The 11,450-nt window shown below is 41.1% G+C and overlaps 1 protein-coding gene across 3 annotated transcripts in view; it reads right to left on the reverse strand.

Moving 5' to 3' along the window:
- tiam1b (TIAM Rac1 associated GEF 1b) overlaps positions 1-11,246 on the reverse strand; it is a 40,879-nt gene extending 29,633 nt beyond the window's left edge. For 2 of the 3 annotated variants that reach the window (XM_027280076.1, XM_027280074.1), the window contains exon 1: positions 11,055-11,246. The gene's annotated coding sequence lies outside the window, so the exon portion shown is untranslated. Of the gene's footprint in view, positions 1-1,913; positions 2,194-11,054 lie in introns of those variants that run through there. The other variant, XM_027280075.1, reaches the window with a different exon arrangement.
- Between the last annotated feature and the right edge of the window lie 204 nt (positions 11,247-11,450).

Consider the following 11,450-nt stretch of genomic DNA (forward strand, 5'->3'; position numbering starts at 1 on the left):
AGTCACATTTCAGCTGGAGACCAGGACCTCCACCCACTTACCAGACTTCGAAACCTAATAGTAAACATGATGTTTCATACTAAGAAGCAGGAGGATACTTCCTTCCCTACTAATGTCATGTAGGACCATTTAAGTTAAATGTCAGCAAATTAATTAGTGAACTATACTGATATACTTTATTGTGATGTTAGAATTTGTGCAAAAGTCCACATGATATCTCATTTGGTATTAAAATAATTATATGCAGCGTGTTGTCATAGACTCACAGCCATGTAGAAGGAGGATTAGTTTACTGCAGGTTAAGTTACATTTCCGGATATCTGATACCCTGTACTTCCACAGAGCTCGGTGGGATGCATTTACTGGTTTGGTGGAAACAGTTGTTTGAATAAAGCTCATGCAGCTCCACATGTTTGGACTGGGGGAAATGTGCATTCAAATGGAAACAAACTTGCATGTGCCTAAAGCAAAATGTTAATAACGATGACTAACCTGAGCCATGGGTACATGCACATATAATCCAAATAAAGAGCATTGATTGTGTAGAGTACAACTGGCTTTTACGCTTAACGGGTTGGTAAAACATTTCACAGTCATCAGTCTTCAGAGTGTTTCTTTAGCTTTGCATTAAAATAAATGCAACAGTAGGCTACACACATGAAGCAGGTCAAAGTTTGTACAAGTAAAAGCCAGTACACAATGCAGTAAAGTGGTTTGGGTTGTGTGGTATCAAACCTCATTATGGAGTTGCATGTGCAATCATGCTGTATCCTGCTATAAAGCCAAACATTTATAATAAGCCAAGTATCTGAAAGACCACCTGATCTCAGATGACTCTGTTGGCCTGCAAATCTACAATATAACCTTTGTTCTAGTGTACACTGTGCCTTTCAATTAAGAGAAGCTTATGACACAAAACCACGAAAAACAATCTGTGATTACAATTATTTTTCTCTCAGGAGAGTAATTTTGTTAGGTTGACATTGGGTAGATTGAGGACACGTCTTGCATTGCATGTTTTTTTTTCCTATATAAAGCTTTTGCAAAGAACCTAAGATTGTGTTTTTAAAAGCTTGTTTTCCTTCATAACAGGAGCATTGTCAAGATTTATAAGCCTGAATGCCAGAGCCTGACCTCCTGTCCTGCTAAGCCTTGAACGGTCAATACATTTCCATAACTATGACACCAGATGACCATTTCTCGCCCCTGTCCCCCACCGCAGGAGTCACACCACGGGCTTTCAAACACAAAGCCAGGATTTTAAATGAACTCGCACATCATAAAGTCTTCCACCCCCCCTCCAGGATGCACTCTGGGAATTCTCCTTGACTTTGACCATCTCTCACATTTGCAATTCATCATCTCTCTTTCTCAGCATCACAAAACCACCACCACCACAGCTTTGTCATTACAACGACACAGACACAAGCTGTATTGTTTGCGTCTAGCAGTGAATGGGGAGCAATACAATGGCTCACTGCTTGCAGTTGTTGTACCCTACAGGTACAAACATGAGGTGGAAACCCCACCCTAAACACAGGCCGTGAAGACCCCAGGATATAGTTACACCACCCACAAACAAAAAACATGAAATTATAGGAGTGTGAAAATGAAAACATTCATGGAAACTGATGAGAACACTGCATCCCGAGAAGATAAATCCTGAAAACAAAAACCCTCAAGGCACAACATGACTCACAAGCGCTGTGGTCTTGACAAATTGAACTAAACTCTGAAAACACACTGGAACCTGTTCTTAAAAAGGCCACATATTGACTTTTAGCACCTCCTTCTGCAATGTGGGAGGTTTGAGGCTGGACGGCCATTTGTCTCTCTGATCTATAAACACAGCCAGACACACAGTGTTGCAAAGATGCAAAAAAAAAACCACATCAGCAAATATAATGACTTACCTTACTGTGTAAAAGCCGGAAGTATCACTTCTGCTTTATGTCCACACACACTAGCCAAGAGAAATCCCACATGTCACACAGAGAGGGAAATTTCAAGCTCTACATGAGGGGATTATTGATACTCCTGCAAGTCCACAGCAGACTGACTCCTATATGCAAGGATGAGTTGAAGGACTGAGAGAGGCAGGGGGAGTGACTGTTTGCTACCCCCCCATGCACCCTCCCCCCTCCTGCTGACTCTTTCACACTCTTCACTCCACTCCTTCCCTCCTTGCTCCCTCCTTCATTCTATAACTCCATCCCCCTAAACTACAAACCTACTGCCAGCAGGAATGCGTGTTCCCTCCCTCGTCTCCTCTGTAATTGCCCCTCCACTCCCCTATGAGAAGCATTATGTTTACTCTAAAATGTTGCTGCCTTTTAAAAAAAATTTTTAACAAAAACCAATAAGACCAACAACTGTCACATTTAGGCAGTCTGGATCGAAAGCGGCTTAAATGTAAATTTCACCATTTCACCTATTTTTTTTGTCTCGGTAGGAAAATAATCTTGGTGTTATCTTGTTTCTTTGAAATTAAAAAGTAGGATTTGTTAAAAAGGTTAAAAAGAGGATTCTAGTAAATGAAACAAATGCTCTCTTTGCCTCCAAGGCAACAAAGGCTGAAAGGTCGCAGTCTTAATGTGTTGTGGTGCATAATTTGGGACATTCAGCAACAGCCCAAAATGGACCAGTGAATGAGAGAGAGAGGCTGGACTTGCTGTTGTCATAGCACCAGTGATGTCGTGTGGCTATCACGTCAGCCGTGACAGCGGTGCTGGATTCATTTTGAGATGATGGAAGCGGCAGAGGGAAGAGGGGTGAGTGGAAAAAAAATAAAAAGGAAGGACAGGGAGTGAGGGTACAGCGACGTCTGTTCAGCTGCAGCCTGCATCATGTGCTCCAAAAGCAGCTTTGCATGCACGCTGAAAGTAAAACATGCCCCGAGCTGGTCGAGTGTGTAGACACTCTGACAACCATGCAGAGGAGAGACACAGAGAGCACTGAGCTTAGTCTGTCTAAATCGAGTCCAGAGATTGGAGGAGTGAATTGCCATGTCTAGACTTTGCAATGACTATGACCAAAATAAAAAAGCACTCAGCACCATGACTGGCTTCCTGTCGATGTATCTTCATGTCCTGCCAAGGTTGTGACCCTGATATTAAACTAAACCGCCAGGGTTTCATAGCAAAGACAGGAATGTCTGGTCTGCAGATAGAACCAGACATAATAACCTGTGTTGTTATCAACTCTGATCTTAATTTCACACAGGTAATCTGTCAGGAAAACTGATTTTTCTTTGAGGTTTTGTGCCAAAATTGCTACAAAAGCCAATTTCTTCTTTTCAATGAGTGAAACAATTTGTTGGCATGTAATTCAATAAAAACAAAAGACTTGGAAGCACATGATACGGTCTGAAAACATAATGTCAGGACATTATTTAGACTGACAGTCTAATCAATAGTGTCGAAAAAATATTTTGATAGTACTAACTTACAGCCAAATATTAACCTAAGGAGGTGGCTGCTGTTGTATTCACATAGGTGTTTATTTGAAAAGTGAAATAAATACAACTTTGCGTTACATGAGATGGGATCTTATCTTCTTCTCTCCTCAGCCAAAAAATACTGGATCAGGCAGCAGTGCAATAAATGCGTCTATCAGTGAAATGTGGGCTAATGCTGAATCCACGTCTGCTCTCACCACAGGCATTTCAGAAATGTAGATTGCTTGCATAGAGCTCAGCTAAACAAAATACTCTGCTTTCTCATCACCGGGACAAGGCTATTAAACCCAGTCCTATCCACATTCAATTTAAGAGCTGATTGAATTGGACACCCAATACATTGACAGCCCATTCAATACAGCTGGAGCAATTTGGCAGGTGAGACTACGGTTACAGATCCACAGCAACACTTCAGACTGCTGATGCTGTACAGGTGTCACAACCAACTGCAATCACTGCCAATCACTTTCAGTCGAAGTGAATGAAAAAAAAAGACAGCTGAAGGCAAAGGGAAGGACTGATCCATTTGGCAGGATGTGCAATAAGTTCCCTAAATGTGACAATTTGGTTTACACCATTTATTTTTTTAATCACCTTCAAACAACAAAACTCTTTCTACTTCCAAAATATCCAATTTGAATACGTCACAGCAATTCCAGAAGCATTTTTGTTAAAGTCAATATTTGATCAAACTGGGTCAAGTTATTCAGGAAATCTCTTGTTTAAGTAATTTCAGTTTTTCCAAAAGGATTCAAGTCTAGGTTCACTTACTCTGTTTTTTATTTTTTTAAAGCAGCTGATGGGGCCACCATGCTTCACAGCAGGGATGGTGTTGACAGGTGATGAGCTGTGTTTTGTCTCATTTTATCTCACTTGAGTGTCGCTGTAAAGAGGCTAAATACTTGATTACTTTTTTTTTCTTTGGTTTTTAATTAAAGAACGACTACAGAAAATAAATATTACCTGTAAATAAAATTCAACTTGCCACACTTGGGTTACTCCATTATATCATACGTAGATCAGTCATATAAATATTTTACTTCGTTCTTAACATTAATGGCCGTTAACGTCACAAGATGTGAAAAATGTCAACGGGGTTTAACACTTTGTCAGGGCGCTGGAGTCTAATATGTCACGCCTAACATGCTAAATCACAGTGTGGCTGCCCAGAATAGCTTTACATAAAAGGTCAGTTAATAATTGACTACGCACTAGTTTATCAGAGCAATTCTAATGGGACGACAGGGCGACACATCACTCAACGTGATGTAGCTGTAATGTTAAATTGTCCGTTGTATAATGTATTAATTTGAAGGACATACTGAGAGATACAGTCAACAACACAAGTGATCAAAACAAAAGACACCCAAAGCTAGTTTTAATATAGGAGGACAAGCCAGGCCTATGTTGCTTTTTGTATGTAAATGTACGAGCCTTGCGTTCAACAAATTGCAACACAATATAAAAATAGTATGAAACCTGTCTAGCACAATGAAACCACTCGTGTCTATCAGCAACAGTAACAGCTTTGAACCTCAAAGAAAAATGCTTTCTTGTCTCTCGCCAATTAAACTCTCGATTAACATACAAGGAATGAGTATTGCCCTCAATTATACATCAAGACGTAGATTCACCAGCATCTGTCTGCTGATACGAACGTTATTCTCAGAACTGTACACAAAGCTCCTAAAATACACACTCTGCATATCATCATGTTGATGTTGCTGATTTTCCTATACAAGGGGTCGGCTGTATGCAGCATTGAGTTCAGCATAAGGCTGTTTTGTGAATCTACACAAACACTGAAAAGAAGATCTATCTGCACAAGGGTTCAAGTGTTCTTAAAGGTCTCCTCAATCACAACACACAACCCCATGGTGTCCTTCTGAGGAAACAGATGATCCATTGTATAGAAAGAGAACACCATGTACAACTGATATCTAAAGAGAAAAACGCAACCGCTATGCAAGACATGAAAGCAATAACCCCAACCCGCATAGAGATCATTAGCAGAGGGATTCAGTGGTCTCCAGCAGTGAGTTGCCTCTCAAGAGTCGACATCAAAGACACCGGTATAGAGAGGGAAATAATTTAGAATGCAGAGAAAAGGCTGGGATTGATTGATCGGGACTGAACCTATACAGCATAGGTAGCTCTTCAGTGCTAGTTATTAAAAGATGATTGGAGCTGATGAAGTTCTGTGGTTGGCACTTAACAAGCTGCTAGGTACGGCCAACTATACTGGGTGGTTACACAAAGCACGCTGACCATATTTTGCCAACATGTTGTGAAATGCATGAAAATGTCTAGGGTTCAGTAAGGACTGTTTTACAGGCCAAAAGATGTCCAAGCATAAAACTAAATAAACCTAAAAGGATAATTGCATATACATTTCTTCAACAGGATTTGAATTAGGGCTGTAACCAAAAATAATAAAAAATAACCAGCTGATTTTCTAGCAATCATTAGGTCTTAAGTCTCAGGTTAGAAAATAGTCCAAAATGCCCATCACAATTTGTGAGAACCTTTGACATGTTTTACTTGGTTTTGTCTGACAAACAACCTAAAACAAAATATATTCAACTTACGATTTAAAAATACATTTTGAGTATCTAAAATGTTAATGAATTCTGACACTTGACTTAAAATAGTTATTTAAAATGTAGCAAAACAGCTATATTTTGTGAGCTATAAAATGTCTTAGAACCCTTGTCGCCTCTACCAAGTTTAGCTCAGTTTTAACCTTGAGGTATTCATCTTTTGACCAGCATATTGCCAAATGAATGTTTCCACAGAGAGGTTGAAACGCACGTCCACATTTTTGTCATACTGGATGCCACTTCAAAAACACATCTCACACCACAGTCAACCTCAAGCATAAAAAAAAAAAAAGGACCCTGAGAAGTTCTTGTTTATGATTGATGGCGCAGTAAAGTTAACCCAACTCCAGCCTCCCCAAGTGACTCATAGCCTCGGCAGTTTAGTGCACTTAGTATCTATTATTCATCCCAACCCACAAGGCTATATCAGCCACGTGAAGCTGATGATCATCACCATGCGCATTTCTGACAGTGGGTCATACGTTCCTACTCACAGCTCAGAAATAGAAGGAGGAGCAGAGCTTTGATGAGGCCTTCTAATGCTCATCTGTCATTTTCAAACCCCATGACCATTGTGGAGAGAAAGTGCCAGAGTGCTACTGAATACCGTCCACTAGTCTACGTATATACACACACTGGCCTCTCACTGGTATAGTAGCCCACTGTACTGTAACTGGAACAGAATCTTCTCAGAAATCACTTTTCCAAGGCTACCACAACCTCAAAGGAAGCTTTGAAGTTCATGTCAATACTCACCGGTACAGGCAACTCTACCTTATTTGTGTGCAGCACTTGTTTGCTTGTTTCTAAAAAAGGTACAAGCCAAAGTATAGAGCCTGTGCATTTTGACGTTGACGAGAACATTCATTAAGGTGTGGAATAATTCATAAGAAAGCCCACATCTTCATTATGTTTGGAAGTCCAGATACGAATCATACAAAATGCTTCTGCACTGGTTATCCGCTACAAGCTTCGACTTATAAAGTGTGAGAGAGCTTTGACTTTGAGCCCAACCCAACCTTTACCCACATTATATGGAGTGCATCGTAGTTGCTCTTAAGCGCAGCGCTGCTACAGTAGAAGGGGTGTCCTCTGGAAAGCATCTGGGATCAAATCTTGGCAAGCCATCTAGGTGCTTTTCCACATGATGCTGACTGTCAGCACATCATGAATTCATATTCATGACCTCACTTTGTCAGATGCGAGGATATGTGGCAACTTCTTTTGCAATTGATAATAAATTAGAAAAATCTGCAAGTTTTGGTTTGTTTTTTCTAAATGCATGTGAAATACTGACACAGGGATCAAAGTGCAAATCACCTGATTAGCATCACATGGCTCAGAACAAAACTATACTACACTCTCAGATGTGTACAATGTGGCTGATTATGGGGAACAATGGGATTCCTCTTTTCAAATGTCCGAAGATGGTGGCAAACAGCCTGATACAGCAGCCCATCAATAGTACTCTCTAATGGAGACAGATGTCCTGTCAGGAGGAACAAGGAAAGGTTGAGCTCTCTTCCGAAACTTAATACAACATGGATGTAAACAGAGGTGGAGAGCAATGTGTAGTTACCCTTCATTCATCAACTTGGCCTGTAAAGGGAACAAAGACTGCTTGATTTAGAAGAAAACTTCTCAAACAAACTATTAAGTGTGATAATCTGACATGCATGCGAAAAACAAACGACAGACTAAATCACTTCTTGCGTATGGCTGCAACATGAAGTCTGTCTTGCTTGAATATAAGGAACATGTTCTGTGCAGAAAGCGAGCAGATAATTCTCACAAGACAGATTTGGCAATCAGCCTGTGCAGACTGCATTCAAGATTCAAGAGTTTGGACAGAGAAGACCACTCACAGCTGCAACATCAACACTGTTACACAATGTGGGTGCTACATTGCATGATTTGTGTGGGGGAAGACCACTTCGACATTAAAAGTGATTAACAAAAGGGATTAAAGCTGTAGTTTTGCAAGGGTAAACATTGTAGAACTCCAAAGAATGATTTCTTTCTAATTTCTCCAACTTAAACGCATAAAACGTTGAAACAAGCGTGGAAATGTAAATCATAATTCCCTACAGTCCAAGAAGACATCGCTTCCTTCATCTGACCGACAGTCCAAAACCCATAAACATTACAACTTCGGTTATATAAATCAGAAAAAGAAAAAGAGTTATCGGCTATCAGAATTGTTGTTGTTTCTGTTGCTCAACTAAAGTATTTCGGAGGTTCATAGTCCTACAATTTAATGACAAAACCGAAGCATGGGATCACCTTTCACTGAACAGAGCTTCTATTCAAAAAGACTTAAACACCGCTGGAGCCCAGAGTTTACTCAAATATTAAAAACAACTTTGTCAGCAGCGTGCTTTTAAGTAAATGTAATAGTATAGTGCTATAGATGTGGTAGATTCATTATTAAAACTGTCTGCATAATGGCTATTAGGATGGTATTTTCCTACCACATCTGGAGATATTTTTGCAGGCCACTGAGGCTTTAGCTCAGCTCAGTACTCTCACTGTAATACCTACAATCAGCCACTTAGCAGAATGACATAAGTTTCCTGGTGGGAGCAGCTTTGTGGTTGTGGTCTGACTTATGTACTTAATATTTCCACAGGTCCTCTTCTTATTTGCCTTTTGTTTTTAACACACGGCTCGACTAAGTAAGCAAATGCTGGTATGCAAATGATCTAACAGTCAGACATTGTCTTTAAATGAACCGTTGTTATGCCATGAAGAATAAGACTATCGATTTTACAAAATTCAAAACCGCTGCAAGGAATTCAGTAGTTAGTGAGTTTGGATTAGAAAGAATGATTCGTGTTAATGTTGTCGCATTAGGCTTAGTATGTTTTTCACTTGGCACTAAGAAAAACACTACACTGTCTTCAGTATTTACTTTGCAACACTTCACAAAGAAATGTGAAGAATGAGTTATGTGCAAGTAGGATGGAAATGAATAATTCACAAAGAGCACTTGTGAGAGTTAAATTATGCGCATTTCAAGAAATCAACTCTGTTTGATAATACATAGCCGTACACGCATGGAGAACAAAGTCATGGATTGTATAAAAAGCCAAAAAAAAAAATCTCCATATGAATGTGTAGACATTCTTTCATGTGTGGCTACACTGCCACAAGTTGCTCTAACATTTGAGATCTTTGAGATGGAGAGTTAAAGAGTGTGGACACAAGCCAGAGGGGAGGCAAAAACTAGTTACAACCTGACCACACAAAGACACACAGACACAGTTTGAAGTCTGTGTGCAGGCATGTCACACAGGTGGGTTCAGGTTACCACCCTGAGGACACATCACCAAACACTGAAGCCATTCTGCAGGATGCTCCACAGCATGGTTGATCTTCCCATGGTTCCCCGCTGCTGACAGTATTCAGGCTACTATCTGCATCGGTTCTAGTTTCTGTAATGATTGTGCAGAACGTCTTCCACAGGTTGATCTTTGCCTCTGCCTGGTTAACCTGTGCCTCGCACAACTTTTAGGACATCCACTGATGCACCCAAAATACCAAGGCGCCAGAATAACAAACTTAATCATAGCCCTAAAATCCACTCATCATCACCACCACCACACACTGATGCCAACATATTTGGACACAGTTTGACAAAACAATGACTGGATGCAGGAAAAGTAAACGAGCAGGCAATTATACTGAAAAAAAAGTGCATTCACTGTAAGGGTTCAAGTATTGGTGAGAACATAATGAATTTGAAGACCCACCAGACACCAAAACACAGCACAGCAAGTTTAAGATCTTTACAACGCCCAGAAAATTATCACAGCAACAATCATTTTCACAAAATTCACAAAGAATGTTGAGGCTTCAGATACATTTCTGTCCAATGTTTTTGCGGTCGTCTTGATCCCTACGTCTGGGTAGAGGTCAGGAGCTTCGAGTAGGATGACAGCGTGGGGACAGAAGCAATGCAATTAAGCAAATTATAGGACTGGAACACACTGTGCATATGGACAGACAGCTTGTTTCATACTGAGATTGAGATAGCATCTCTTTAAGTGCAGTTTTTTTTACAGAGCATCGCTTAAAATGTTACTTAAACTTCAGTGAAAATCATCTGTTATTATTAGTTGTACATCATCTCTTCTCTTGTGTCCAAATCTCCTTGACAGATGCATTTACCATGGATTTTTTTTTTTTTGGTAAATAAATTTGTTTCAGCATATAGTCATCTGTGCACCAGTTTATTATTATTACAGCCACACAGGTATAAGACAGGAAGCCACCACTTCCAGCAGTAGACAGTGACGCTGCAACTAACTTGACACCTTTAAGGTCATTGGAGTAAAAAGCAGCTGCACAGATGAGCTATCGCCTTTCAGATGAGTCACCTGATCAGGATCTATTAAAACTAAAGCAAGGTGTAAATACAGCAACACCAGCTCTGAATCATGTGTAGGCTCCCACAAGGGGAGATCAAATTGAAATGACTGCTCCATGCAACAATTCACCGCACCGAAAGCAGTGCATGACCACGGAGACATCCAAACACCTCCACAGCGGACAAGTCACCGTGCCTGTTTTTCTGCATGTCTTGTTAAACCCCCCTCCCCAGCCTGCAAGCTGAAGGCTGAAGGAAAGCGACATTTGTCAGGATGTTGCAGGATGTGCAGGATGTGCATCCACGAACCGGGATGAGAATTGAAATACGTGTACATGCACTGCTGTTAAGTTCCCTGTTTTCGCTCCCCCCCCAAAAAAAACGCCTGTCTGAATGACTCGACACCAGATCGCATGCACAAAACACAGCCGGTCCGTGGCCTTGTCCACCGGGACCGCAGCGACCGCCAGTGCGGCAGCGTCCGTCACCTCTGAGGATAAACTTGTATGATTTGAGCGACGCGGTCATGCGTTTCTAGACGGCGCTAGGACCACGCGGACGCATGATCGAGCTTTTAATTTATTTATCATGATATCATGATTAGGAGCCAGGCAGTCTCCTTACGTACCTGTCACAGCCACCGTCGGGATCTGGCTGCTTTAGTCCGAACATTGAAATCTTCATGCCGGTATCACCCATCCGCGTCTCCAGCCTCCTCTCTCCAAGGTCTGCCTGCCTGTCCACGGACCATGCGTGTTGTTTCTACGCCGCTGAGAGAGGCGGAGTCCACCTTTCCTTGGAGACTGCGCGCAAGTGGATCATGAGAATGCCACTTATTTATCCTCAGAGCCAATCAGACGCGGTCCCCACTGCGCTCCCATTCAGTGACGCTGTGAAACGGCACAGGAGTAGCTGAAGTGTTTAGTTTTCTAATCATGTGACAACAGGTAGGTAAGCTGCAGGATGCCATTTAATGTATATCCCACAGGAGGTGCATGCATCTGTTAAAAATCCACATGCAGGA

The sequence above is a fragment of the Larimichthys crocea genome, chromosome VII (genome assembly GCF_000972845.2).
Source record: "Larimichthys crocea isolate SSNF chromosome VII, L_crocea_2.0, whole genome shotgun sequence".
Taxonomy (NCBI): Eukaryota; Metazoa; Chordata; class Actinopteri; family Sciaenidae; genus Larimichthys; species Larimichthys crocea.